The sequence below is a fragment of the Periplaneta americana genome, chromosome 8 (assembly GCF_040183065.1).
Source record: "Periplaneta americana isolate PAMFEO1 chromosome 8, P.americana_PAMFEO1_priV1, whole genome shotgun sequence".
NCBI lineage: Eukaryota > Metazoa > Arthropoda > Insecta > Blattodea > Blattidae > Periplaneta > Periplaneta americana.
The window spans coordinates 178,442,659-178,467,177 of record NC_091124.1 but is presented as its reverse complement, the minus strand read 5'-3'; the positions used below and the strand labels follow the sequence as shown (position 1 = coordinate 178,467,177).

General features: G+C 32.8%; 1 protein-coding gene across 2 annotated transcripts in view; it reads right to left on the bottom strand.

Annotated features, from left to right (window-relative positions):
- Window positions 1–24,519, bottom strand: part of LOC138704351 (corepressor interacting with RBPJ 1-like) — a 145,341-nt gene that overhangs the window by 119,012 nt on the left and 1,810 nt on the right. The gene's annotated exons all lie outside the window — the stretch shown is intronic.

Sequence of the window (24,519 nt, the reverse complement as noted above, 5' to 3'; positions counted from 1 at the left end):
TACTTTTTAATTTAATCTGTAGGTTATACTGCTATATGAAATCAAAAAGCATAATAGGCCTAATAATATTAATAATAATATTATTATTAATATATTATTAGTAGTAGTAGTAGTAGTAGTAGTAGTAGTAGCAGTAAGTAGTCGTAGTAGTAGCAGTACCTAGTAAGATAAGAAACTGTTTAATTAATCCGTAACTAAGACAAGAATTACTTTCAATCAGTCATATTAAAATATTAACGTTTTATAATTTATACAGTTTCTGTATCTTTAAATTCGGCGAATAATTATCTGTTTGAAGAAAATGAAGGATATGGAGTGGATGAAGGACAATAACAATCTATATGGTAATAACGTAGTTTGAAAGTAGTTCGAAATGAGTTGAACAAATTGAATGATTCGTTGTAAGGTAGAAATTCTCTCTGCGGATTACTCCTATCCACATACTGTTAAGGGAATCTTTATTCAAAGGAAACCTAAGCATAATACAGTCGTTTAAGTACAATAGTTTGTCTTCTGTAACGTAATACGGAGCAAAAATCGTCGTGGAAATGAAAGATTGACTAATCAGTGAGACGTAACATTCCTTCCTTCTTTATCTTTACATCCGTGTATATTGCTGCAATTAAAAACAGCACACGAACGAACCATAGCTATTCAGCTCAACCAAACAAATGACAGCTCGTCGGCTGTTCAATTTGGGAGCATAACACTAGCGCCAGTGAGCGGTCTAGCGGTTATTTAGTAAGTCTATGGTGGGAACACGCTAAGAAGTAGAGGAAAAGTGTGTTAAGAAAAAACGCTGTTGTCGCCAACGAAATCTGTGGCTCCAACACTGTCCTTCTCTGTCACTCACACTACCCTCGTCTGTCATTCACACTTCTCTCTCTAAAGCAGATTGCTTCAAAGCTGCCTAAATAGAGCAGGTTTCTCTTCTGTTATATGTTGACAGCAAATCTTTTCGGCTCGAAACACTTTCGAAATATTAACAAAATGTTCCCCGAGAAAAAACTGAAATCAGTAATAGGAACATACCCTTTTCTTAAATTATAACAACTGAAATCTGAGTTGCAAGTGATCTACATGAGAAATGACTTCAGAAATGTGTCCGGTGTCGTTGATCTTTTGCTATTCCTCATCGAAAATAACGTGGTAGTGTCATTCAGTGAAGTGTCGAAGCTCCTGAAAATAATAGCAACAGTACCTTTGTCTACTCGGAAGCAGAAATATGTTTTTCTACATTAGCGGGTGGAAACGTTTCTTCGAAGTACGATGGAGGAAGAACGTTTGACGGGCTTAGCAATGCTAGCCATTGAAAAATCCAGGTTACGGAATGTGTGGATTTCAACGAGAGAGTGATCAACATATTTTCAACAAACATTCAACAGCAACACCATCCTCTTCCGAATTACTGGGTTAGGTGAGTATTTGATTCTTGCAGATTGACTTTGTTTATTTTTTCTGAAAACGAATTCATGTACACGAAAACAGTAATGCTATAAATTAATGTCATAACTTATTTTGAGTACCAATATTCAATATGTAGGTTAATCTTTCTTTCTTACAATATTTTCATGTCAGCAGAAACGTTTGCGTAACTTATACGAAGACTACCGCATGCCTGCTTAAAAACAAGCTTGACAAATTGCTTACATAATCAACCTCAATTTAGTTTCATCATTATGTCGCATGTACTCATTATCGATTTATTTCTATTATGATTTCTATTATGATCTAATAAATGTATTATAATTGCATTCTTATTGAAATTAAAATATATTAGTTAACCAATTTAAAAAGTCAAATTTTCTTCTGAACTTTTACTAATTAATATAACTATCGGAATACCTTAATAACTACCTTAGTTCTCTATTTTCAATTTTTTTTATTATTGTTTTAAAAAAAAACCTTGACGTAATTCTATCTTATTTTCAAAACCTGTCTTCTTATCTTATTTAATTAATAATAAGTTTTTCTGATTTTAGGAAAATTTAATCTTTGCTGATGCCTATCTCTTAGTAGGTAGTTTCGTTCAGTATCTATAGTTTTGATTGAATCTACTTTATTTCTGTTAGAGTTTCTATTTGTCATTCTACCTCTTATTAACTGTTCGTCACCTGCTTCTACTTCATCGGTCGGTATCGCACAGCTCCTCCAAATTGTAGCACTTCCACTCGCGCACCCCGGACTACCAACGGCATGTGGCATTCTTATTAATTGGTCTTCACTTGCGCTGACTTTGCCGGTTGATCCACAATCGCTTCTCCTTGATGTATTTTCAGTTGCGCGCCTCGGACTACCCTCACTGGTCGTTCTCTCAGTCTGTGCCCCAGCTCCCCAAACAGCATCTTCACTGGTTCCAGCTTCTTCTTCCATACAAGGTTTTCCTTCTTCACATATTCAATATGTGAACCCCCAACATCAAATCTCATGAGCCGCTACTGCATTGTGGTATTTAACTTTAGTTTACAAATGATGAAGGAACGCGCAGTACTGTCGCGGTTAAGTCGTAACGCTGCAAAGCCAGAAGCTCGCGGGTTCGATTCCCGATGGGATTATGAATTTTCTCCACTGATCCAATCTTTCAGGCCCACTATGGCTCTGAGGTTACTCAGCCTCTAACAAAAAAAAAAAAATTAGTACCAGGGGCATAAAGGCGGCGAACATGTGGGACTCATAACCCTACCGTCATTAATGCCGGTTGTCTGTAAATGTGGGAGCTTTAACCTACCTCCAACCTATGAGAAGACTTGGCTTGTAATTGAGTTGGGTTTACCCCTAGATCATATATACCCAGGTTGCTCGGCGTTATAGGCTTTGACGGTAACAACTTTTGTCAGGTTTGCTATGCTGCCATCTAGTTGTTACATAAGGAGTCACGTCATAACTCCCATTTGAATTGCATTAGCGACTGTAATGCCATCTCGTGTTCGTTTACGGCGGACGGGTGGTGATCCTGGCTGTTGTTCTCTTCAAAGTGCAACCGATTTTAACATAGGAATGAGCAATCTATATGTGATCTGGGGTTTACAGTACAAAATGATGAAATCATAAAATGGTTTGTCAAATTTTTTTAACCTGAGAACTAGGGGTTTTAAGACAAGTTTTCGTATTATCAAATATTAAATGAACAAAATACATAAAAGATATATACGTCGAGCATCGTTTCTGCCTTATAGCCTATTCGGGAAGTATGAATTTCGATCGCTATCCTCACATGGGTTTTTCGTGGTTTCCTGTCTCCAGGCGAAATCTGGGACAGTGCAAATATAAAAGGCCATGGCCCGCCTCCTTCCCATAATCCTTAATCATTAATTTTCATACACCACCTAACCATCTTCCTGGTGTTGTGGAATAGAAGGCCTGATGGCCTTAACCACCAGAATAAACAGGTAGGTAGATAGATAGATAGATAGGTAGGTAGGTAGGTAGGTAGGTAGGTAGATAGGTAGATAGGTAGATAGGTAGATAGATAGATAGATAGATAGATAGATAGATAGATAGATAGATAGATAGATAGATAGATAGATAGATAGATAGATAGATAGATAGATAGATAGATAGATAGATAGATAGATAGATAGATAGATAGATAGATAGATAGATAGATAGATAGATAGATAGATAGATAGATAGATAGATAGATAGATAGATAGATAGATAGATAGATAGATAGATAGATAGATAGATAGATAGATAGATAGATAGATAGATAGATAGATAGATAGATAGATAGATAGATAGATAGATAGATAGATAGATAGATAGATAGATAGATAGATAGATAGATAGATAGATAGATAGATAGATAGATAGATAGATAGATAGATAGATAGATAGATAGATAGATAGATAGATAGATAGATAGATAGATAGATAGATAGATAGATAGATAGATAGATAGATAGATAGATAGATAGATAGATAGATAGATAGATAGATAGATAGATAGATAGATAGATAGATAGATAGATAGATAGATAGATAGATAGATAGATAGATAGATAGATAGATAGATAGATAGATAGATAGATAGATAGATAGATAGATAGATAGATAGATAGATAGATAGATAGATAGATAGATAGATAGATAGATAGATAGATAGATAGATAGATAGATAGATAGATAGATAGATAGATAGATAGATAGATAGATAGATAGATAGATAGATAGATAGATAGATAGATAGATAGATAGATAGATAGATAGATAGATAGATAGATAGATAGATAGATAGATAGATAGATAGATAGATAGATAGATAGATAGATAGATAGATAGATAGATAGATAGATAGATAGATAGATAGATAGATAGATAGATAGATAGATAGATAGATAGATAGATAGATAGATAGATAGATAGATAGATAGATAGATAGATAGATAGATAGATAGATAGATAGATAGATAGATAGATAGATAGATAGATAGATAGATAGATAGATAGATAGATAGATAGATAGATAGATAGATAGATAGATAGATAGATAGATAGATAGATAGATAGATAGATAGATAGATAGATAGATAGATAGATAGATAGATAGATAGATAGATAGATAGATAGATAGATAGATAGATAGATAGATAGATAGATAGATAGATAGATAGATAGATAGATAGATAGATAGATAGATAGATAGATAGATAGATAGATAGATAGATAGATAGATAGATAGATAGATAGATAGATAGATAGATAGATAGATAGATAGATAGATAGATAGATAGATAGATAGATAGATAGATAGATAGATAGATAGATAGATAGATAGATAGATAGATAGATAGATAGATAGATAGATAGATAGATAGATAGATAGATAGATAGATAGATAGATAGATAGATAGATAGATAGATAGATAGATAGATAGATAGATAGATAGATAGATAGATAGATAGATAGATAGATAGATAGATAGATAGATAGATAGATAGATAGATAGATAGATAGATAGATAGATAGATAGATAGATAGATAGATAGATAGATAGATAGATAGATAGATAGATAGATAGATAGATAGATAGATAGATAGATAGATAGATAGATAGATAGATAGATAGATAGATAGATAGATAGATAGATAGATAGATAGATAGATAGATAGATAGATAGATAGATAGATAGAACTTCACTGCTCTCTGTAAAGGGTTTCTGACTCAAGTCGTTCATAAATTGTTTTAGGCATCAAGCACAACACGACTAGGGGTGGACACACAATACTCTTCGTCGTTGAAATTCTCTAATTCACAGCGCTTTTATTTTAGTTTAAGAACCGATTGAGAACAGATAAAATAATAAATAGCCATACGTTCGGTGGACTATTTCATACATTAATTTACACGATGTGTCTCAATAAAGAAACAAACATTTTTAGCTAATACGGGGATCTCTCGAGGATAGTTCATGGCTCTTAGCTAGAGTGATGTGTTCGTATGAACGTTTCGACTGTCTGAGAAGGTTCGATATTCGTTCCTTTCTTTCGTACATTTTAATTTCCAGGTGATTCTATAACATATAACATATAATTTTTCCTGTAGCTGTATTGCATTTCTGGTGGTCTGAAAGAGAGCGCCTGATGGCCTTAACTCCACCAGAATAAATAAACAAACAAACAAACAAACAAAGAAACAAGCAAGCAAGCAAATAAATAAATATAAAATAAATAAGTAAATAAATAAGTAAGTAAATAAAAAGTAAGTAAATAAATAACTAAATAAATAAGTAAGTAAGTTAAATAAGTAAATAAATAACTAAATAAATACATAACTAAATAAATAAATAAACAAATTAGTAAATAAATAAGTAAATAAATAAATAAATAAATAAATAAATAAGCAAATAAATAAGTAAGCAAATAAATAAGTAAATAAATAAATAAGAAATAAATAAGTAAATAAATAAATAAGTATATAACTAAGTAAATAATTAAATAAATAAATCATCATCTCTATTTCAATTAATCCACTTATATTATTTGCCTTCAACAATTAACTTTCTTTTTTCTTTAATATTTCAGATCACATATACAGTACATGTTTATTGTATTCAGGACCCTTGTGGTCACTCAAATTCTTTGAGCTGATGTCTTTAACCACTTCCCTGATTAACCCGAGTTAACTCGGGTTGCTAATTTGTGTCAAAATTTATTAACCCGAGTTAACTCGTTTGAGTCCCATTTTCGCTGCTAAGGATTATATCCCGAATATATGCATTTCCATTCTTTCAATAACCTTTTCCTCATTAGATGGCTACAGAAGTTAGTGATATTGCTGTATCTGGTGGTGTGTTTTGTACTTCTTCCTTGCGAGTGGAATTCTATGCTCATGTAGCATTCACACACAGTGGTGAGTAGATGCTAGTTAGTTTTGGCGGCTTCTGTTTGTGTTTAGTGTTTTTTGTGCTGTTTTGTGTAAAGATGGATCAAGTTAGTGATTCCGAAACTTTTGATCAGGAATATATTCCTTTAGAAGATTAGGAAATGAAACATCTGTATCAGAAGACGAAGTTATAGACCAACAAACAAATTCACATCAGTTGATGTCGCGTCTTTTCGACAGTGGTTGAATAGAAGACATCTGGCACCATTTCTTCTGCACCTCCGAGGTCCCCATTCCGTGACATTTTAACATTGTTTCTGATAACGATAATTCTCAATTTTTTAAATTATTCTTTAATAATGACCTCATCAACATTATATTCGAGGAGACGATTCGGCATGCTAATAAGTGTTCACAGAATGCTGAAAATAATTCGTGGCGGCCTACTACAGACTCTGAAATACGTGTACTTTTGGGCATGGTGATACTGCAGAACATTATTCACAAACCTGAAGAACAGATGTACTGGTACAAATATTCAATGACTGCTACACCATTCTTCCCAAAACGCTCTTATATAGGAGAGCAGATACTACTGTCCGGAATGCAATGTGGCACTGTGCGTAATACCCTGCTTTCGAGTCTATCACACGACAAGCAACATTTAACGCCTTGATAACAGCACTGGTATTGTACCTCATAAATTAATCCATAAAAAAACATAAGTTGGTAAATAGTTCAGGAGAAAATCAAAGTGGGACCACTACCAGAGCTGGAATCAAGGTGCACGAGATAACTCGGGATAATAATTCAGGTATGAATGTACGTCTATTTCATAGTGATTTTTTAGGTATGTAAGAAAATTAGTGATGTACAGTGATTCTGCAATATTAAATGACCTCTTTACGAAAATAAAAAATAGTGACACTTTTTTTCACAAAACTGGTAAAATATATAGTAAGGGAAGAGGTTAATGAATAAATAAAATAAAAATAAGTAACTAAATAAATAAGTAACTAAATAAATAAATAAACAACTAAGTAAATAAGTAAATAAATAAATAACATATTAATGAATACTACTTTAAAATAGAAATACGCAATCCATCGCAACATCATATGAACTAGAAAGTTCCACAGGAGTAGCTATAAAATGCTCGAATTCTACTGTCGGTAACCATCCACGGTTTGAATAGTATGTACAGATAGTAATAGCAAAATTGAAAGGTATAGAGAGAAGAATTAATTATAAGGTGTTCCAGCAAGAAAACTACGTCGACATAATTCAACTCCATGCGGGTTGTTATCTATCTCGTATATCTTAGACCATATGGCTTGTCACAGTCTGAATCCAACTTTTTTCTTGGTCTATCAGGTTCTGACGTTCACTGGGCAGTGTCACTAGGCGTGACACATTCAAAATACACTGACATAAATTAATAAGTTGTGTTAAAATTCTGCGCTGTGTGTTATTTAAAGATACGTTGTTTATTCCGAATAAAAACGAAACAAATTAATTAGTTTGTAAGATTGGATATAACTTGCTTGTTAAGAAAACGATGTTATAAGAACTATAAGAAGAGCAATGCGTTAATAAAACATTATCCAAGACTGAGACAAACGTTGTAAAGTAGAAATAAGTAATTAACATAACAGATTAACAGCAAGTATTTAACATAAAATTATCATAAGAAGATTAAAATTCGTAACGTTCACGTGATAAGCGAGCGTTATACCCACCTCTGAAACCATTCAATACCTCCCACATGTCTCGATTGTTATTTGGGCTGCCTAAGCAAAAATGAACGGCTTAAGTCAGACACCCTGTACATTATGCAGTCTTCTCAGTAGACATATTGAGAGAGATGACAAAGCTGGAGATGCATAAAGGAGGCTAGCTCTATTTTAGAGTTACATAGAAAGTTTTTTGTCACCTGGTAGTGTGTAAGAGAAGGCCCTATGGCCGTAACTGTGCCAGTATAAATAAATAAATAAATAAATAAATAAATAAATAAATAAATAAATAAATAAATCTATACTAATAATAAATCTGTAGCCGAAATTTTTCTGGTAATTTTCGATTTTCCAAAAATAATTGGTCCTAACATATATAATTAACCACCCTGAAACCGAAAATCGCTTTTTTGAAATTTTTGTTTGTATGTCTGTCTGTCTGTCTGTCTGTATGTATGTTTGTTACCTTTTCACGCGATAATGACTGAACGGATTTCGATGAAAATTGGAATATAAATTAAGTTCGTCGTAACTTAGATTATAGGCTATATGGCATTCAAAATACATTATTTAAAAGGGGGGTTATAAGGGGGCCTGAATTAAATAAATCGAAATATCTCGCTTATTATTGATTTTTATGAAAAATGTTACATAATAAAAATTTCTTTGAAAATCATTTCCGATAAGTTTTATTCTTTAAAAAATTTTGATAGGACTGATATTTAATGAGATAAATGAGTTTTAAAATTAAAATAACTGCCAACTAAGGCCGTGTAATGAATTAAAAAACAAATGACTTCGTCTATAAGGGGCCTTGGGCAGGAACAATCGAAAGCTATGAATGATAGCCTACAGATAATGTTTCTGCATTTCTATGAAGTAATATCAGAAGCTTAATTAACCGATTTGTATAATTAATTATTATTTCACCATTGGAAAGTGTAGTTTCTCTAGATGGACATAATGCTATAATGTTATCACAGTAACTCCTGAGTGAATCGAGGACAGGTAAGATTAAAATAGATTCTTATGCACAGAAAACTTGATATATTCGTTTCCTGTATTTCCTAAACTAATTTTTATGACCAAATGAGTGGTCTCTGGATCAAAATGATCGCATTTTAATTTTTTAATTAAATTTAAATTAAGTAACATAATAAACGATTTATCCTTCTATCAAACACGAATGTTCCCTGGATCAAATGTCCTATTTTAATTATATAATTACTATATATTTATTTCTAACGGGTGCAGCGGACCGCACGGGTACGGCTAGTAAATAAATAAATAAATAATAATAATAAGTTATTACTATTATTGCTATTACTATTATTATTTAAATAAATAATAATAATTTATTACTATTATTGTTATTACTATTATTATTGTTACTATTACCATTATTATTATTATTATTATTATTATTATTATTATTATTATTATTATTATTATTATTATGTATTTATTTACACTGCAAGTGGGCAAGCACCCGGTGGCAGTGGTATACACAACATAAATAATACTTACTTACTTACTTACTTACTTACTTACTTACTTACTTACTGGCTTTTAAGGAACCCGGAGGTTCATTGCCGCCCTCACATAAGCCCGCCATTGGTCCCTGTCCTGAGCAAGATTAATCCAGTCTCTACCATCATATCCCACCTCCCTCAAATCCATTTTAATATTATCTTGCCATCTACGTCTTAGCCTCCCCAAAGGTCTTTTTCCCTCCGGCCTCCCAACTAACACTCTATATGCATTTCTGGATTCGCCCATACGTGCTACATGTCCTGCCCATCTCAAACGTCTGGATTTTATGTTCCTAATTATGTCAGATGAAGTATACAATGCGTGCAGCTCTGCGTTGTGTAACTTTCTCCATTCTCCCGTAACTTCATCCCTCTTAGCCCCAAATCTATACTACTAATAATAAATCTGTAGCCGAAATTGTTCTGGTAATTTTCGATTTTCCAAAAATAATTATTCCTAACATACACAGTTAATTACCCTAAAACCGAAAATCGCTTTTTTGAAAATTTTGTTTGTATGTCTGTCTGTCTGTCTGTCTGTCTGTCTGTCTGTCTGTCTGTCTATCTGTATGTTTGTTAACTTTTCACGCGATAATGGCTGAACCGATTTCGATGAAAATTGGAATATAAATTAAGTTCGTTGTAACTTAGATTATAGGCTATATGGCAATCAAAATACGTTATTTAAAAGGGGGGTTATAAGGGGGCCTGAATTAAATAAATCGAAATATATCGCTTATTATTGATTTTTGTGAAATATGTTACATAACAAAAGTTTCTTTAAAAATGATTTCTGATAAGTTTTATTCTCTGAAAAATTTTGATAGGACTGATATTTAATGAGATAAATAAGTTTTAAAATTAAAATAACTGCCATCTAAGGCGGTATATTGAAATAAAAAACAAATGACTTCGTCTATAAGGGGTCTTGGACACAACAATCGAAAGCTATGAAACATAGCCTACAGACAATGTTTCTGTGCTTGTATGAAGCTAAATTAACCGATTTGTATAAATTATTATTATTTCATCATTAGAAAGTGTAGTTTCTCTGAATGGACATAATGCTATAATGTTATTACAGTAACTTGTGAGTGAATCGAGGACACGTAAGATTAAAATAGCGTCTTATGCACAGAAAACTTAATAGGTTATTCTGTATATTCATTTCCTGTATTTCTTATAATAATGTTTATGAACATATTCATTTTTATCTCAGAGAATTAACGAACAACGAGAATGTATTGATTTAGTATGCAGTAATAGTACGTTAGCTTAGCAATCCATTATTTTATAATTCAAATTTTAACTATGCTCAATTGAATCGTGTTAAAATACATAAAATACATATGCAATAAATGCAATGCAAAAAAATTGGGTAATGAGCCAAGCAGATTATGTTGCGCTGTTGTAAAAGTTGTTCCTCCTGAGTTTCAAGAGCTCCCACAACAAATTAAAAACTTTCTAATTCGAGTACATCCGTTATCAACACACTTTTTCATAATATAATATAATATAAACATAATAATAAATCTGTAGCCAAAATGTTTCTGTTAATTTTCGCTTTTCCAAAAATAATTGGTAATAAGAATTAAGAAACATGTTAAAGGAATTGTCATTGCACCAAATGAGTGTCTCTGGATCAAAATGATAGCATTTTAATATTTTAAATACAATTTAAATTAAGTAACATATTAAACGCTTTATCCTTCTATCAAACACGAATGTTCCCTGGATCAAATGTCCTATTTTAATTATGTAATTACTTTATATTTATTTCTAACGGGTGCAGCGGAGCGCACGGGTACGGCTAGTATTACAATATAAACAATACACAATAAAATTGCAATACTCGGTGTAATTATACAATACACAATACAATTATATACACAATACAATAAGAATACACAATGCAATTAACACAATAATTACAATTAATAATAAAACATAAAATACCTAATTTTACAATACAACCTACATATGTATAGACCCTACATAAGTTTCAATAGTCTTTCACTTTATTCTCATCTCACTCACTGTAGTGGCACTATGACGCATTTCACTGACACTCTGTAACACATTTCACTGACACTATAGAACACATTTCATTGACGCTATAAATTATCACTGATCGGAACTATTCACTGCATTGTAAAACCATAACTTCACTTACTCACCACGCTTCACTGATACAACAGTTCAAATAAGACAAATAATTACACCCTTATGCATACTTATAAACAGAACTACATTTAAACTAAACATTTCTAGTCTAAGGCCCTCTTACACGCTATGTTTAAATAATTTACAATTCAAACCAAGGAATTAACTCGTCAGGCTAAATAAATACATGTCACCTTAAAAAATTAAATGTTAAATGTCACCTTAATTTTAATTTGTACTTTATACACAACTTTTTAAGTTATTTTTGAATCTCCTTAAGGAAGGACAGCCCTCAAAGACCGCTGTAGGTAGGTCATTCCAATCATTTATAGTTCTATTTAAAAATGAGAATTTATCTACATCCGTTTTCTGTTTCCTACATTTGATTTTAAAATCATGATCGTTCCTACCATAGTACGTTGGCTTTTCTAACTGAGCCGTTATGTCTACCCATGCTTTCTGACCTAGATGTGCTCTATACAATGATGTTATTCTAGTTTTCCTACGTCGTCATGATCATCATTATTAAATTATTATTATTATTATTATTATTATTATTATTATTATTATTATTATTATTATTATCAAAGTTTTCTTCGTCCATAAGCTCACTTGACAGTAATGACCTCTTAAATAGAGGATAAAAATGTTCAAACATGGCATATTGTTTAGCAACAAGTATATAAAAGATTTCGAACTATACTTCTGTAACTAATAGTTTCTGAGACTATACGGCAAAGAGACATAAGCAGAATATCAGCTGCAAAATGAAGTTAATGATCCGACTATACAAGACTAGACCAAAAGAGAAATGCAGAAATTCTTCAAGAACTCAAACTCTCTTCAATATGGACCACATATTTACATACAGGACTATCAACATCCCTCATCAGATTCTAAATTACCATCCCAGAGAAAAGAGATCATTATGAAGACCATTAAAAGGATGGCATAGAGGCCGCTACAGCCCACCAGGACTAATACATGGAAGCTAAATGATGATGATAATGATGATGATGGTTGTGGTGATGGTGACGAAGACGATGATGATGATCACGGAAACTTTTAACGAAATAATTCTATTAAAAAATAAACAACTTATTTGGAGTACGTTTGGACCACTGACTTTCCTTTTTAAGCCTCATTTATCATCCTATCATCCGTCAGCTATCCGACGAAGTATCGCACCCGGAAAACGTGTCCTCCGTGGGCATGACGGTGAACCACGTCAATGTGGAGAAAGCCGGAAACAAATAATTATGTTATGAGAAAAGCAATTATAAGTTCTACGTTACAGTCTTCAATGAATAAAACTACTACATAAAACTCAAATATATGTATTCTCTCATCTTATACATGGTCAATATCAAATCTCCAACCAGTTACCTATGTGCTCATATTAGCATTTCTAAAATGTTTTATTACACTTCGATGTTGGAGGTTATACACAAAAATAAGTATTTAATTAAGCGTTTATAATTTCACCTTTGTGGTAATTTCCTTTTTTATTAAGTTTACATTCCTCTATGTTCATTCCTCCAATAGTCATTATTAATTTATGAAAATTATCCATATAAATAGCAGCGACGAACTTCTGCCTGGACCCCAACTTCAGATAACTTCAGGGATGATGATGATGATGATGATGATGATGATGATAATAATAATAATAATAATAATAATAATAATAATAATAATAATAATAATAATTGCGTTAAATAAATAAAAAATAAAAGAAAACTTTGTTTTTTACTCAGAAAAAATATGGGAAATACTTGCTATTATTCGGTTGAGAAAGCCACCGGCGTGGCTCAGTCGGTTAAGGCGCTTGCCTGCCGATCTGAAGTTGCGTTCGGGCGCGGGTTCGATCCCCGCTTGGGCTGATTACCTGGTTGAGTTTTTTCCGAGGTTTTCCCCAACCGTAATGTGAATGCAAGGTAATCTATGGCGAATCCTCGGCCTCATCTCGCCAAATATCACCTCGCTATCACTAATCTCATCGACGCTAAATAACCTAGTAGTTGATACAGCGTCGTTAAATAACCAACTAAAAAAAAAATCGGTTGAGAAGCTTTTGTCATATAGCCTGCTCTCAAAAAATCTGAAAGTTAGAATTTATAAAACAGTTATATTACCGGTTGTTCTGTATGGTTGTGAAACTTGGACTCTCACTTTGAGAGAGGAACAGAGATTAAGGATGTTTGAGAATAAGGTGCTTAGGAAAATATTTGGGGCTAAGAGGGATACAGTAAAGTTACAGGAGAATGGAGAAAGTCTTCAATGAATAAAACTACCACATAAAACTCAAGTTGTGATAACTAGCAACAGCATGTGCTTCAAAGTCTTAGTCCAGTGCTCACGAGAAAGTAAAAGCCGTTGATGGACTCGAGATGTCTTCAGCGGGTCCCGTAGTGTTGTGAAACACGGGAAGTGGGCCAATAAGCGGGCACTCTTCTCTGCTCTGACCTTGGATCGAGTCTGTTTATTCGACTTGTTAACCGAGTTATCGGGTCGGAAATACATACAGTAACCTACGTGAGGAAATGTGAGACACGAGGCTTTCGTAAATGTCGCAAGTGGTTCAAAAATTATGTAACAATGCCATCTCTCTTGCTAGGCCTCTGAAATTGTACCGCGCATGAACGAATGCCGACTGTCAAGTGCCTCCTTGATAGATTATGCACTGAGAAAGAAAGTTGTCAGTGGAACTGCGCTTCCAAAAGATACCTACTGCGTGATTAACGTCTTTATACAGGGACATCATTTTATTTTTACTAACATTTTTAATATTAACCTGGCTATACCTTTAGAGAACCGGAAACACCATTTGCTACCCCCTTCCACGACTGTAGTTCGATGATACTGGCGTAATATACAAACAAATCACTTTACTAGGTATAGAAGGGAAGAAAAGTAGTTCATCCATTTACGTAAACTAGGAAATATAGCATTTTTGAGTTCCATAATTTTAAATTAGGTTTTTGTTTAATGAAAATGCAGTACTGTATTTACAATGAGTGTTTTTACTCACGAACTGAGTTATCCATGCGAACGTATTCATTCTGCAGTGTATAGTATACTGTCTACAGCACATTAGCATACAATATAGAGAATGAAGTTAAATTGAAAAATAATCGTAATATGGATATTTAAACACATTTTTTAAAGTGGTGCCCGTTCATTTCGATACAGACTTCAGTTCTTTTGTGTATATTATCGCACTATAGACTATTGCATCTAATTCCAATTGCCAGTTTCGTCCTTCGTACTAGTAACTCATGTTGAAATAATTCTGTACCTACTCTGTAAAAGAGTACCTTACGTACTGTAAATTCAATCTTCACTTCTGCCCGATCCGCACAGATAAAATTACTCAGACATGCTATCTACTGTCCGTCCAAGTGGTTATGCCGCAGGATCGTAGAAAGGGAGGAAATCACGTGACAGTTAATTACTTAACGAGGCCCTTTTATTTAAGTTAAATTAAACAGCTGTATAATATTACGTAAACGTCCAATTCCTAGCAGAAATTAATGTTTTCAGAAAAGAGCTAAGACAGCCCAGCTTTTACAGAGGGGCGAGCAGAAGCAGGTAGGGGAAACCGGGATGCGACGTAGGGAAACGAACAGTACCTATGCGAAAATACGATTCAATATTGAAAGCTCTTTCGTCACTGGAAAACGCGAACATATTTCTGGAACGTACTATACTCACTAACTCAGTACTGCTTACTATATGCGGTCTTGGTTCTGTGTGGAACTTCATTAGTAGAAGGGGTGGGAGTGAAGTACATTCAAAAACTCAGGTACAATAAAAATTGAAGTAAAAATAAAATTATGTCCCTGTACTTATAGGGAATGTAATGTTTGTGTTAAAATAAAATTTAAGTTTGTAAGAGAATAAAATTTACATATTTATCATCATCATGAACTAGGTATTTAGGATTAATCTTTGTGTTTGTTCCTAAGAATTTATCTTCAGAAAAATGGTCCTGATCCTTCCATTCTCAATTGTCCTAGAACCATTAGATCAGTAATTTTCAATTTTATTTTCAATTTATCTGAGAGGCTACGATCTGTCAAAAGTCTCAATGTTATTTAATATAGACGTACTAATCATCATCATCATCATCAGCCACATGGTTTAAGCCTTGTTTGGCTCGTTCCGGTGTCATGAAGTATATAAATTCTAAAATTGTTGAAGCCATCTTTTCCTGGGTCTACCTATGTTTCGTTTACCAGTTGGTCTGTAGTCGAATATTAATTTAGGAATACATTCTTTCAACGTGTTGCTTCCATTTATTCATATATTCTGTGAGTTTTTCAATTAAATTGAATATATTCAGTTCTAATCTGATGTCTTCATTGCGTTTCTTGTCTAAGAGAGTATAACATGCTATACTCCTCAAAAATCTCATTTCTATCACCTCGATTCTTTTTTCTTCGGATTTAGTAACAGTCCAGAATTCAGAGCTGTACAGCAACATAGGGACTGCCATAATTTTATAAAATTTTAATCTCGTTTCTTTGCTCGTGTATTTTAAAGTTCTTTTATTACCCCACAGAAATAATTAAATTTGTTTATTTTATTTGTAAAATCTTTTCTTGCATATGAGATATTGCAGCCCAGATAATTAAAAGTATTAATTCGTTGTATCAGTCTTCCATTCAACACGATTTTGGCTCTAATCCTCTAAAGGCTAACACTTTTGTTTTAGTAGTCGATATAGTTAAGCTATTTTCTTTGCTAATTTTGTTTAATTTAAATATTGCCATTTGTAGGTCATCTTCGGAAGCACAAATTAAAACCTGATCATCGGCAAAAAGTATCGTATCTAAGTTTATGTTTTTTATTTTAAAATGCACTTTCAAATCCATCTGCCACTTCAGCACGATGTCGTCCATATACACATTAAAAAGTGACGGTGACAAATGGACACCCTTGTCTTACTCCTCTATTTATATTGGCTATTTGCTGCCCTTCTTTACAATAAATTACAATTTGGTTATTAGTGTACAAATTTCTTATTATTGTTATTAAGTGTTGTGGTATGCCTTTTTGTTGCATTATGTTCCACAGCTTCTTTCTATGAACATTACCAAACGCTTTTTCATAATCTATGAATGCCATAAATGTTGGTAATTGAATTCCCTGTGTTTTTCAATTATCTGAGAAACAGCGAATATACAGTCAGAACAAGATCTTCCTTTTCTGAATCCATTTTGAGATTCATTGATTATATCTTCCATTATTACATTAAAGCGAGTTTTTATTATAGATTTTATAACCTGTATTTAGTATACTTATTCCCCTATAATTTAGACGTACTAATATAATATTAATTCATATACAGAATGTTAAAAAAGTATCCAATGTTTTAGGAGGTGATAGTATACATCAAAACAAGAAAAAAATGTCTAATAAACATGGGTCCTACACCACATACTTTCTGAGATCTGAACACTTGTTAATAGTGCTCAATGTGACGTCCATTTATGGCAATGCATTCCTCGGCCTGCAATACAGCGGACTACCAGATAATCATACCGTAGTTGACACCCCTGGCATGGAATACTGATACGTCGCAAGGAATATTGAAAAAAAAAAGTCTGGTTGCGGATATGAGCGGGGTTCATCAGTGATGGTGTTGTGAATTTTCGTAATCAGCATTTGTGGGCTGATGAAAATTCCCATGCAGTTGAAGAAATAAGACATCAGCACCGATTCTCAATCAGCTTATGGGCAGACGTTCTTGGTGATAGATTAAGGGCCATACGTGCTACCACAGAGATTAACCTAACTGGGGCTCGTTATCAAGACTTTCTTACTAACGTATTGCCTACCTTGCTGGAGTATGTGCCAAGTCAGTAAAGACTTCATGCATGAAGGCACACCAGCATATTTTTTCCGCAATGAGAGTGAACACCTGACGCTGATATTTCAGGACCGCTGGATTGACTGGGGAGGCTTCACACCTTGGCCTGCTCGTTCCCCAAACCTAAATCTCCTAGACTTTTGGTTATCAAGAGCAACCAGGTCAATTTCAAAGAGTGCGTGATTCCTTACGCAGAAGGGCAGAGGAATCCATTGCCATGAATGGACGTCACATTGAGCACCTCCTATGAACAAGTGTTCAGATCTCAGAAAATATATGTTGTAGGACCCATGTTTATTAGACATTTTTTCTTGTTTTGATGCATACTAGCACTTCCTAAAACATTGGATACTTTTTTTTTAACAGGCTACAGGCTACAAATGAATTGATAAGTGATGTTACACTCTGTGTTAAAACCTTTGTTGATAAATTGGTTTATTCTGCCTCCTATTGGTAAATAATTGTCACTATAACTAAAGAGCAACTATAAAGCTTCGTGAAGTTATGATCGTGTTTTTGAATCCCATCCAGGGCATAAATATGCTATTAACACCCATTTTCACAAATCCATTACTGCTAAATCGTAGGAGATGGATCGAGACATGCTGCTTAAAAAATTAGTAGAAAATCATGAGCTTTCAGAATCTTCAACTAGATATGTTGTAGTAGCTCAAATGGTTTCCGATTACAGTGAATTTAACTACAAATTAACTAATAAAGATACCCTTGTTAAAAAAAACTAGTCCGGAGTTACGTGACATTGTGTTATATCATAGTTTAATAGATGGACGACTTTCATGCTGGAGAGTATTGATTAAAATTCCGCCGAGTCTAAGTAAAAATTTCAAGTACACTTAACAAAAAGAAGGTAGATATTATTTTTTTTGTTACATTTTAAAATTAGATTAATTATAAAAGAAAAGTTCAATAATTACAATTTGGAGATTAATAAAATTATGTTCCCTCTAATTTGTGTATGTGGTGTGTGTATGTGTTTTTTGTGAGTGTATGTGTGTGTGTGTGTGTGTGTGTGTGTGCGTAAAGAAGTCTTCTGCATTTAGACAAAGTTGATGCTACACCGTTGGTTGGGAAAGCTGGAGATGCAGATGAAACACTGGATGAAGTAGCCTTCTCGCTCCCCCGATCACGTCCACGTGATATCTTTTTATGAGGTTAAGTGAAGGATAAAATCTTTGCCACATCTGCCACTGCATATTGATGAATTGAAGTTACGAATTACCGCAGCTATCGAGATTAGTGACAAAAACACACTAGAAAGGGTATGACATGAGCTGGATTATAGATTGAACTTTTGTCGATCATGAATGGAGCATACGTTAAGCATCTTTAGAATATATAAAACTTTCAATGAATCTTTCAAACGACATTAGTAACAACTGTATATCTGTAATACTTGCCTTAGTATAACAATTAAAATGTACCTATCATTCACGGACATGGAGTGTATGTATAGGCCAAAATGCATAAATAATGTTTTGTTTCTGTCACTCTCCCAGATTATTCAGTCAAACATGTTTGCACTTATTTCGTTAATATTTAGTGTGTCTTTCCTTTGATCATGTTGAGAACATTATACAAATTCGTTACATTGCCTTGTTTTAACTTTGCTTTGATCTGTAACAATTTAAGTTTCTATAGCTTTGGCAGATATGTAATGGTTGTGATGTGTTCGCCTACACCTTGACAAGAGCAATGACTTGGCCTGCACGCACCTGGACCTCGTGCACATGTGAAACTAGAGGTCAGGCACCACACCGCGGGTGAAACTGATGAATGAGTGTTTAATATCATTTAATCAAGAAACCGGAAGTCTAGGTAGCGGAAGAAAGTCAATTACACCTCACGTAATATTTTCATTAGAGACCTTTCGATTTCAACGGACATCTTTTCACGTGGAGAGTTGTCGCTTAATGACATTTAAACTTTAGAACGAAGGAGAGATGTGTGACAACAGTGTTTGAAAGGAAGGTATTTGCTTATTGAGAGTATATCTACTGAAATAAAAGAGAACAATCTTAGCTTAGGAACAGTTCTGTGCCTAACAGTGTATACATTTAAGCCTATTACTTTTTAAAATAATTTATTGATCGAGCAACACATTTAGCGCTATGCAGACCAATATACTATTTAAATTGTGCCATAAAAACATGGAAAAAATCTGACCATATTTTATATTCATGTCACAAATAATGGTTTGCTATATGTACTTTCATCGATGAATTTATTGTAATTCTAATTGTTTGTTTTAAAGACCTTACGAATATAAGTACTATTATCCCATAAAACTTGGCTACAGAAAAGTTAACATGAAAAAAAAAGGAAAATAGGTAACTTTAATGTAAATTATTTCTTGGGGAAATCTTAACTTAATATTATGATAATGAAAGTTATGGTACTAGTCTGCAAAATTAATATCTTCCAGTTGGTCCGTTACGCCCTATGCTATCTCTACGTACAAAGATATTGCTTGGCCTCCCAGATCTCCAGATTTGTTTGTATGTGATATTTGTCTGGAGATATCTCAAGAGCAGGGTTTATTCAAGTCTTTCACAAAACCTTGCAGAACTGAAAGACATCATCCGTAGAGGAATTAATGCTATTACAGCTGGAAAGCAGGTTGATGGTATGTTATGGTAGAAATGGAGGCCATTTGTGAGACATAATTTTCAAAAAATAAAATGACGTCCTCTATAACATAAAAAATTAATATTCTATATTTGATAATTCCCATATTTAATATGTAATAAGAATTATTTACTGTTAAAAGAATTCCGTTCCATTGAGACACCCAGTATTATTCGAACGTCATCAATTAGGAAGAGACTCCCTGCATCCGGGGCGCTCTCAGCACTTCGGGCAGACACTGTTATGGTACAATAAAACGTTGCGACAGTATTTTCTCTCCGTTTCCTACAAGACGCGCGCCTCTGTATCACATCTGCTTCTCTCATCTCCACATCACTTCCTTCTTCCGCCCACAATAAACGTTTCTCTTAGATTGTGTAATGTATTCTAGTAAGTTACGCAAGCAAAACAAACCTGGAAAACCAATCAAAACAAATGCTATTGTTAAACTTGGTTCCTATCAATACAGATTTGTCCTCAATACGTAAGAAATAGCTCATCGGCCGAGAAAGACTGGATATGAGACCACGGCCACAAGTTTTACCATTACACAAGGCAACAAGTCGAACTTCCCTGAGTCCAACAATGTCTTAACAGTTGACTACGCTACATGATAAATATGGAGTACTTCTGAAGAACAGGATTCGACCCTTAACACCAGATGCGAATCAGGATATAACTAGTGGTTTGGTGATAAAAATATATGAGTGTTCTTCTTCCGAGGATTTATTATTATTATTATTATTATTATTATTATTATTATTATTATTATTATTATTATTATTATTATTATTATTTCGGTCATAATCACTTAAAATCTTACCTCAATTTTCTTGAAAAAATCCTTGATACTCATAATTTTAGAATAGTAATTATTGGTGATTTCAATTGTCCTGGTATCGATTGGTCAACTGGTTTTAATCTTAATGATATTCATTACTACTCTAAAATCAAGTCCAGTGATTTATATTCCTCGTCTTGCCTTCTGGGATTAAACCAAATTAATTTTACTGTCTCAAATAAAAATCTACTTGATCTTGTCTTTACTAATATTATTAATAGTACAGTAAAACTAGCCAATCATTCTCTAGTTTTGGAGGATTCTTATCATCCATCTATCTCCATTAATCTTGAAGTGTATTTGTCGCTACCTGATCACTGCCAATCTAGTACCTTCATAAATTATTCTCAAGGTGATTACTTGAAACTCTATTCCACTCTATACAATCATGATTGGAATTCCATATATCAAACTACTGATGTTAACGTTGCTGCTAACGCGTTATCCCAGATTATGAACAAAGCTATTTCTCTTGCTGTTCCTGTCACTTTCGTAAAAAAATCGCACTATCCTAAATGGTTTTCAAATACCTTGCGTATACTTATTAGGAAAAAGAACAAAGCACATAGAAAATTTAAGAAATTCAAAACTGATCACCATTATCAAATTTTTTCCAATTACAGAAAACAAGTTAAAGCTATGATTAAATCTGACAAATTTAAATGGTTACAATCCATTGATGAAAATTTGAAGAATGAACCTAAGAAATTTTGGAAATACGTAGAATCTTTTCGTAAATCCAATAATTATCCCACCGAATTATTAATAAATGGGATTCACATTACTGATCAGCAAGAAATTGCTAATGCATTTGCTAATCAATTCAAATCGATTCAAAAACAGCCTAATTCTAATCTCTGTTTGTTGGAGTATAATTCTACTGACTTCTTATCCTTACCTAAAATTACAGTTGAAGACGTTTCATTAGCCATAAAAAAGCTTAAACCTAATAAATCAAAGGGCACTGATGGCATTCCTAATTTTATTATTAAGGGATGTTCTAATATTCTAATACCCGTTTTAACCTTTATATTTAATTTAAGTTTATTAACCGGTACATACCCTATGCTTTGGAAAGAAGCATCCGTTATTCCTATCTTTAAGAATGGTAAAAAAAAATGTTGTTTCCAATTATAGACCTATTTCAATATTAAACAATTTCTCAAAAATTTTTGAAAAAATAATCCACAAACATGTTTCATTTTATGTTAAGAATAAAATTAATTCAGCACAACACGGTTTTACTAAAGGTAAATCAACAACTACAAACTTAGTATCCTACCTTAATCTTGTTATGCCTGTTGTTGAAACCCAAGGTCAAATTGTCTCAATTTATATCGACTTTAGCAAAGCGTTTGATGTTGTACCTCACAATATTCTGATAAATAAATTAAAAAACTTTGGTCTCTCTTCTAACTACGTGAGCTGGTTTGAAAACTATTTAACTAATAGACAATGTTGTGTTCGTCTTGGTGATTCTCTCTCGGACCCATTTAATTGTTTATGTGGAGTTCCCCAAGGATCTACATTGGGCCCTCTATTATTTTTATTATTTATTGATGACATATGTAAAAGAATAAGTTCAAACTACCTGTTATTTGCTGATGATCTCAAAATCTTTCGCTCAATAAATAGTTCTGCCGATTGCCAAACTCTTCAAAATGATATTAACTCCATTGAACTTTGGTCTGACATTAATGGAATGAAAATTAATGAAACAAAACTTTTGTCATTTCATACTCTCGAAAAACTACTTCCATAAAATTTAATTATTCTCTTAATAACGCCTGTATTATTAGGAAAAATTCTATAAAAGATCTTGGTGTACTACTCGATTCTAAATTATACTTTCACGATCATGTTCAATATATTTATAATCATTCAATAAGAATGCTTGGTTTAATAAGGTCTATAACTTATTCTTTTTCTATTCCTGAGTCACTATTAATTCTATACTTTACTTTGGTTCGCTCTAAACTTGAATATGCATCTGTAGCCAGGAATTCCATTACTTCAACCGATTCGGTTAAATTGGAAAATATTCAAAGAAAATTTATTTCCTTATGTGCTTTTCGATATATACCCAATTCCACTGACTTTAACTATGATATTACCTGTAAATATTTTAACTGTTGTAGCCTTTATGCTAGACGTCTAAATCTTGATTATCTATTTTTTTGCAAAGTTATCAAGGGTGATATTGATTGTGAGTCTATCATAAACAATATCAGCCTTCGTATTCCTACAAAAGGTTTAAGATTTCAAAAAAATTTTTATAACCGAAATTCAAAATCACTTTCTCCAGTCTGTAGATGCATAAAATATGCCAATTTGCATGGGCACAATTTAGATCCTTTTAAGGTTTAGTTTCGTTTTGATTATTAGTTTTTACTGTTTGTACACAATTGTATTCATGTATGTTTTTGTTATTTGTGATATTATTTATTTTTGTTCTGCACCTTTGTATCTTCTGTTTGTGTATTGTGCTGAACTATAATTGGCCTCTGGCTGTTGTTCAGCACACAAATATTAATAATAAATAAATAAATAAATAAATAAATAAATTATTTGATTATAAAACAAGTATTCCATAGAGTGATTAGAAGTAAGTTTGGCATGTAGAGCAGCGGTTCTCAACCTTTTTTGAATGATGTGCCACTATTTTTAATTTAGACATTAGCTGTACCATTAATCAAATTTATAATGGCAAATCGTCATAATAAGCGTTTCTATGCTCCAATGCCTATAAATAATTGCTTTATTTCGGCGTGTTTAATTAAAAACAGTTACCATTTTAATTCATTTAATTTATTTATTTATTTATTTATTTATTTATTTATTCTGGTGTAGTTAAGGCCATCAGGCCTTTCCTTCCACACCACCAGAAATACAAATACAATAATTTAATTTATTTAACTTATTTATTTATTTATTTATTTATTTATTTATTTATGTATTTATTTATTTATTTATTTATTCTGGTGTAGTTAAGGCCATCAGTCCTTCTCTTCCACACCACCAGAAATACAAATACAATAACAGAAATAAAAAGGAAAAAAAACACTATAAACAAAGTAAATTCACACAAAAATATACACAGGTTGCAGTCACACAAACTTCAAATGAGTGATTAAGTATAATTAATTGTATCCTAAGTAATTAACTAACATAAACAAGAAACTTGCGATTTTAATCTAGAGTAAAAAACACAAATCAAAACTTCTAGCAATATCTAAAAAGCATTAAATAAGACAAAATTTTCCAATTTAATTTTGAATTGTGATAAATTCCGGTAGTCCCTGACGTCATTAGGTAACGAATTCCAGAGACGAGGTATTTCTGCAGTGTAGGAGGATGAGTATAAAGACGTTCTATGATGAGGGATAGAAAGAGTGGAGTGTTC